We start from the raw sequence: 7604 nt of genomic DNA, 5'->3' as shown, positions 1-7604 counted from the left end.
AATAGAAGTGTAGGTGGTGAATGATTAGAGATTAATTAGAAATATAAAGTATCACCCTGTCCATTGCTCAAATGGCTATTAACTTTTCTTTCCGTTTAAATCACTTGTAGTGTAAGTGGTGTCCTGTGTGGAGCTCAAGAAGATCTCAGACAGAGGTAAAGTCCTGGAGATTCATCTGCTCTCAGAAACGAGTCCATCATCATCTCATATCATGGAGAACATCATATTAGAAATGTGTTAGGAATGGATGCAGGATCATGAGAATCACACTGTTCATGTCTGTTGATTTCCACAGTCACATTTACCAACATTGTTCCCAAGACCAGGAACGACTTCCTACAATGTAAGTCAGTTAGAAAACAAGCAGAAAAACTCACTGAGTGTGTTCATGTTCTTCCTGTAGAAGGTGAGAGAAGAGTTTTATAATTGATGATGTAAATGATGATTTGCACAGGATATCTGCTCATCTGTACTGAGACACTGGTGATACACTGAACATGAAGAGTTCAGCTACATGAAAACATCAAACAGATTCATAATTCCTGATTCTGATGTTTTTTATCTCCATCAGATTCCCATCAGCTCACTCTGGATCTGAACACAGTGAATAAACACCTCCGTCTGTCTGAGAACAACAGAGTGATTACATTCAGTTACAAAGTTCAGCCGTATCTTGATCATCCAGACAGATTTGATGTGCGTCAGGTGTTGTGTAGAGAGAGTGTGTATGGACGCTGTTACTGGGAGCTGGAGTGGAGTGCTGGTTTTTTAGGTGGTGTGGATATATCAGTGTCAATGTTCACTAAGGAGCTAGAGCCAGCAACCACATCTGTCCTGGAAGAGAAGTTCAAGCTCCTGGCTGACCAGGTGTGTGAGCTGGTCATATCATTTGTGCCAGTGGGGATTTTAGTGGAACTGAATTAGCAAACATGACTGACTGGGAAATGGAGTTAGGGCTTCCCAGCTTGGCCATGAACCTTCCTCCTGTGTGTTTTTGTCATTGCTGATTCCACTCAGCTAACAGTCTTTGTTGTCACCAGTCACATCCAGCACAGAGTGTTCTTTATTGCACCAGTCCTGTCCATCACTGAGTCTGCTTCCTCACCTAGTCTTCCTCTCCTGCATGCTAAACTGAAGCCAGCCATTCTGTAAGCTCTGGTGCTCCTCAGCCCCTCAGATCCAGTTCCACCTCGGTCCATAGACCAATCAGCTCTGCCCTGGCTCTTTGGCCCCTAGGCTCTACCTGAGACGACTTGAAAACACATTTGATAAAGAGTAATCTAAAAGTAATCTAAAAAAATGTAGTCAGAACACATGATCTAATATGAGCAAACTAGATTACCTTACTAACTACAGCTTTCATCATGTAATCTGTAATAAGTAAACAGACTACAATTTGTTAATAATCTACCCAGCACTGTATATTATTAAATGGTGGCAAGGCCATGTGATCCATCAGTGGCAGTTTCTGCCAGCAGCTAAAGATTGAAGCTCCACTCCTTTTAAAAAAACAGATTCATGTGATTATGAAGGAACTGTAAATCTGGACACAGTTTTCAGTCCTGCAGCACAAGTGTAGTAATTAGAATGCGGCATTACTGCAGTTTTTAAGACTGTTGTCCTGCTTCTCTGTAACCTATATTCTTTGAGTATTTGTCTGACACTGACATATAGTAGATGTTTCATGCTTTATAGACTCACAGACACACCTGTTTTACAAACGTCACTCAAACACAGAACAAGTAATGACCAAAGTTCAGGGAAAGAGAAACTGAAGTGTAGTTGAGCTGTTGTGTGTTTGTGTCTCTGTATTAATGCAGTAAAATGGCAGAAGCCAGATTTTCTCAGGATGAGTTGACGTGTCCAGTTTGTCTGGATCTCCTGAAGGATCCAGTGACCATCCAGTGTGGACACAGTTACTGTAAGAGCTGTATTACAGGCTTCTGGGATCAGGAGGATCAGATGAGAGTCTACAGCTGCCCTCAGTGCAGACAGACCTTCAGTCCAAGACCTCCTTTAGCTACAAACACCATGCTGGCTGAACTGGTGGAGAAACTGAAGAAGACCAAACTTCCTGCTGACTGTTATGCTGGAGCTGGAGATGTGCAGTGTGACGCCTGTACTGGAAGAAAATACAAAGCCATCAAGTCCTGTCTGATGTGTCTCAACTCTTACTGTCAGAATCACCTTGAGCAACATGAGATTTGGTTTAAAGGAAAGAGACACAGTTTAGCTGATGCCACTGGACGACTGCAGGAGATGATCTGCCAGAAACATGAGAAGCTCCTTGAGGTTTTCTGTCACACTGACCAGAAATGTATATGTTTGCTGTGTACAATGGATGAACATAAAAACCACGACACTGTATCAGTTGCAGCACAAAGGACAGAGAAACAGGTATTTAAAACTACACAGTGATGAAATATTGCTAAAAACTCCTTATGCTTCATGATAATTCATGTACGATGATTGTAACTGATCATCACTTCTGGAGTTTGAACCTACAGCCACTAGTTTTCAGCTGAGATAGGTAACTTTTAAACTGCCTCACCCTATTTACTGGATTCATCGGATCACATGATGATATAAGTGCCAGCATTTTTTTGTTATATTTACTGTCATTCATTTGTCCTCCAGTGCCAGTTGAAGGAAAAACAGAAGACATTCAAGCAGAGAATCCAGCAGAGAGAAAAAGATCTTCAGCAGCTGAGAGAGGCTGTGGAGTCTCATAAGGTGAGTCTGGAAAAGAAGAGAAATTTGTCTCAGTCTCAGTTCAGACTCTCTTGTCTCTTTCAGTCCCACTGAAGCCTGAATCACTGTGTGTCCTAACAGCGCTCTGCACAGACAGCAGTGGAGGACAGTGAGAGGATCTTTACTGAGCTCATCCGCTCCATTGAGAGAAGCCGCTCTGAGCTGATACAGCTGATCAGAGATCAGGAAAAGCAAGTAGTGAGTCCAGCTGAAGGACGACTGGAGCGACTGGAGCAGGAGATCAATGATCTGAAGAGGAGAGACGCTGAGCTGGAGCAGCTTTCACACACACAGGATCACATCCAGTTCCTGCAGGTAACAGAGATCTAGAAGAACACCATCATAGTGGACTTGAGACACATCCTGCTGTGACAGGAGACTCACAGAGAAACATTTTTTAAACATGTCTTATTATATAATTATCAGTCAGACTCTCATCTGATCATATTATTTTGAAAGAGACTTAGTTTACAAATAGTTTTCAGCTCTGGAAATCTCTTAAAAATCATTTCTCTGAGCTCCTCCTTCTGGAAGATATATTTAGCTGTCAAACACCTCTAGCACCAACAGTCCAAAACTAACACTAACATTTCAACATTTTACCAAATTTCTCTGCTGAACACAAAAATATTAACAAGACGTTTGATTATTTGTGCAGCCGCATCTCTCACACTCGTTCAGAAGCCAACTGGTTGAAAATAAATAGACACATAGGTTATGAATAGTCAAGTTAAGTAAAGTCAAATCTCCTTTATTTATATAGTGCTTTTAACAAAACAGACTGTGACAAAGCAGCTTTACAGTATTAAATAGGAAATAGTGTGTCAATAATGCAAAATGACAACAGTAAACGCTCAATTTTTAGTTAAACGCAGTTCATCATTGAATTCAGTGATGTCATCATCCAGCTCAGTTCAGTTCAAATAGTATATGATATCTTTTAAAAAATAAGTGTCCCCAACTAAGCAAGCCAGAGGCGACAGCGGCAAGGAACCAAAACTCCATTCAGAAAAATAACTTTGGGAGAAACCAGGCTCAGTCGGGGGGCCAGTACTCCTCTGGACAGATAAACCAGCAGTTTGTTCCATGTTGCAGAAAAGTCAGATTGTGCAGAAGACTCATCAGGTTCTTGTAGTCTTTTGCTGACGAGGTCTTCACTGGGGATCCGTCTCTGGGGCTCATCTAGTCAATGTGGTCTCCACTGACATTCAGGGCTGTAGAGCTCATCTCTAGAAGCTGATCCACTGTTTGGGCTGGGTACGGACTGGATCCAGGGGACTGCAGTGACCATCTGATCTGGATACGGTCTGGATCTGGTGGCTAGATGCCATTGTTCTTATGATGCAGCAAGTACATTGGGTGTTATGGGATGTGTTCCAGGTTCCGGTTGACCTAATTAAGGCAGCCTATCAATCCTTTAACGGGTTTGAATTATAGAAATATGTTGATGTGTTATGTGTAAGCATAGTTAAAGAGATGGGTCTTTAATCTAAATTTAAACTAGACAGAGTGTGTCTGTGTGTTTGGGCGCAAAATAAGAAAATGATATGCCGCCCCCAGTTGATTTTGATATTCTAGGTATTATCAAATTGCCAGAGTTTTGAGAATGCAGCAGACGTGAGGGACTATAATGTGAAAAGAACTCGCTCAGGTACTGAGAAGCTAAACCATTCAGGGCTTTATAAGCAATTAGCAAGATTTTAAAATCTATACAATGTTTAATGGGGAGCAGTGAATAAGTAATTAAGAGAGACTACTTGGAAATATTAAATATTATTACCCTGTCATCGCTCAAATGGCTTTTGTGATAGAAATTTTATTTAATGGCCTTAGAATACGCCGGAAGGGTATGGTCAATATAAAGTGTAGTCTAAGTGATGCTCAGATCAAAGACCTCGTTGTGACCAGTGGGCTCCCAGCCGTGAATAAAACTTTCATTCCTGCAAAGAGCAACTTGGTGTGAAGCTGATAAGTTTTGATTTCTGTTTTCTGTAGAGTTTCCAGTCTCTCTCAGCAGCTCCTGAATTTATAAATGTAAATGACAATCCCTTCAATTCTGTCATCTCTTTTGATGGTTTGAGAGAAACTGTCCATCAACTGAGAGACAAACTGGAGGATTTCTGCAAAGAGGAGCTGAAGAGGATCTCAGGCAGAGGTAAAGTTTTAGAGATTCATCTGCTCTCAGAAACGAGTCCTTTATCATCTCATATCATGGAGAACATCATATTAGAAATGTGTTAGGAATGGATGCAGAATCATGAGAATCACACTGTTCATGTCTGTTGATTTCCACAGTCACATTCAACAACATTGTTCCCAGAACCAGGAACGACTTCCTACAATGTAAGTCAGTAAGAAAACAAGCAGAAAAACTCATTGAGTGTGTTCATATTCTTCCTGTAGAAGGTGAAAGAAGAGTTTTATAATTGATGAAGTAAATGATGATTTGCACAGGATATCTGCTCATCTGTACTGAGACACTGATGATACACTGAACATGAAGAGTTCAGCTACATGAAAAGATCAAACCGATTCATAATTCCTGATTCTGATGTTTTTTGTCTCCATCAGATTCCCATCAGCTCACTCTGGATCTGAACACAGTGAATAAACACCTCCGTCTGTCTGAGAACAACAGGGTGATTAGTTACACTGACACAATCCAGCCATATCCTGATCATCCAGACAGATTTGATGAACGGTGTCAGGTGTTGTGTAGAGAGAGTGTGTGGGATGCTGTTACTGGGAGCTGGAGTGGAGTGGAAACTGTGGTGTGTGTATGTCAGTGTCATATAAGAGCATCAGCAGGAAGGGACGGGATACTCAGTCTTGGTTTGCATATAATGATCAGTCCTGGTGTTTGTTCTGCTCTCCCTCCAAATACCAATTTGGACACAATAACATATGGACTAATCTCTCTGTGAAGTCCATCAGCAGTAGAATAGGAGTGTATGTGGATCACAGTGCAGGAACTCTGTCCTTCTACAGCGTCTCTGACACAATGAACCTCATCCACACAATCCAGACCACATTCACTCAGCCGCTCTATCCTGGGTTTCATTTTTGGCTTGGATCATCAGTGCAACTGTGTACACTGTAAAATTGAAGCATGCAAACTGATTGCTTTTAAAAAACGAAGTAAAGTAAAATAGGAATAGTATGTTGTACTGACAAATGCTTAGTATATTTTACTTACACGAGAGTTCTAGTAACTAAAAAGGACTGTAGGGGATACTTAATCATTTACTTTAGGCTTACACTTGACTTAGTATAGCTACTCACTGACTCCCAGAGTGCATTGCGGTATGAATAAATTATGCAATTGATTTTTTACTGTTGTTGTTTTTATTTGCTAATTTTATTTACTGACTTGTGTCAGTAGTAGCACAACAAAAAGAGAAAATAAAATAATATAATGGTTATTGTCACAATTAATAAAAATAAATAAAATTGAATTGTTACCATTGTTGTGATTCACGTGCTGAATGTTGAAGTCTGTGACTTGAGCACATCACCACAAATATTAAAGGACTGTCTCAACCCAATAAAGTCTCTCAAGGTGTTTATGAAAATCAATGAAATTGTAAAAGGTCATTAATAAATATAAAAAATAAATTAGCTAAAGAATAAAAAGATTTGGCTAATTAGCAGATCAGAATTAGAATGTCACCTTCTAAAAGCAACCTACTTATTATTTTTCTTCCCTTGAAATAAAAAAATATATATCAATAGGAAGAAAATTGTAATAAGAAAAGCCCAACCAAAGGGAACATTAATCACTATAATGGTAAGTCAAAAAAAACAAAAAAAAAAAAACAATGACAAACAACATTTTATGAAAATCAGCATCAATTTATGAAGTCAGCTTATGTGATGTTCTCTCAAATATATCGTTGTATTGAAACAACATTCAAGATGACTTTGGGAAATGAATGAATGTAACTAGTGAAAAATAACTGCAGATTAACAATTGCCACCTCAAAAAAATTATTTTCTTCTTCTTCTGTTGATATTTTGCAAATTAGCAACATATTAGTGCACTGCTGCCTCTCACTAGTTTATTAATGTCATTGGTTCCTTTGTGGCTACTTGAATATTTTAAGTAAGCATCACTCAAAGTAGTAAGTAAATTGTTTTACTCGCTTGAAAGTAGCTGTAAATTAATGAAACCTAGTAAGTATAGCAACTAGCAAGTAAAGATAACTAATTATATCTAAGTAAGGTAAACTATTGGATTTTACAGTGTAGTTTTAGAAGCTGAGGTTTATTGTGTTTTTAATTAGATGCTTTCAATTATGTGTTCCTTGGAGACCTAATTTCATATTTTCAGATTACAGATCTCTCGAATGTTCAGTGGATGAACAGAGTAGTTGATTGTAATATTAATTCAGTTACAGTTAATTCTGGCAGCTGGTCAAACAAGTTATGATTAATTATTCATGTGTACCTTCTTCTGTTCATAAAAAATGCTTCACTGGGCATAAATAACACTGATAGGAGTCACTTAAACTTAGAAGCCATTAAAAGAATATATTTGTTTTGTCAATAAACAATGTACAATATAATACAATATTTTAAAAATTACAAATTTCCTTTTTTCATTCCTCGATTGACATCCATTTAAAAATAGCATACTGCCAAAGCTGCAGTGTTAGCATTAGTTGTTGCAGGCTTGGCTTCTAGTGGCTCTGAACCTGCTTTACAGATTCGCAGACACGCCTGTTTTACACACGTCACTCAAACACAGAACCAGGAAACAGGACTCAGGAGTTCAGGGAAAGAGAAGCTGAAGTGTAGTTGAGCTGCTGAGTGTGTCTCTGTATTCATGCAGTAAAATGGCAGAAGCCAGATTT

The 7604-nt window shown here is 39.0% G+C and overlaps 1 pseudogene; it reads left to right on the top strand.

The window, feature by feature from the left end:
• The first annotated feature begins 1772 nt into the window (after positions 1-1772).
• On the top strand, positions 1773-6241 carry LOC127161821 (tripartite motif-containing protein 16-like; annotated as a pseudogene).
• The last annotated feature ends 1363 nt before the right edge of the window (positions 6242-7604 follow it).

Source organism: Labeo rohita, unplaced genomic scaffold, assembly GCF_022985175.1.
Source record: "Labeo rohita strain BAU-BD-2019 unplaced genomic scaffold, IGBB_LRoh.1.0 scaffold_75, whole genome shotgun sequence".
NCBI classification, from domain to species: Eukaryota; Metazoa; Chordata; class Actinopteri; order Cypriniformes; family Cyprinidae; genus Labeo; species Labeo rohita.
The sequence above is the reverse complement of the archived record's forward strand: the minus strand, read 5'-3'. Positions and strand labels throughout refer to the sequence as shown.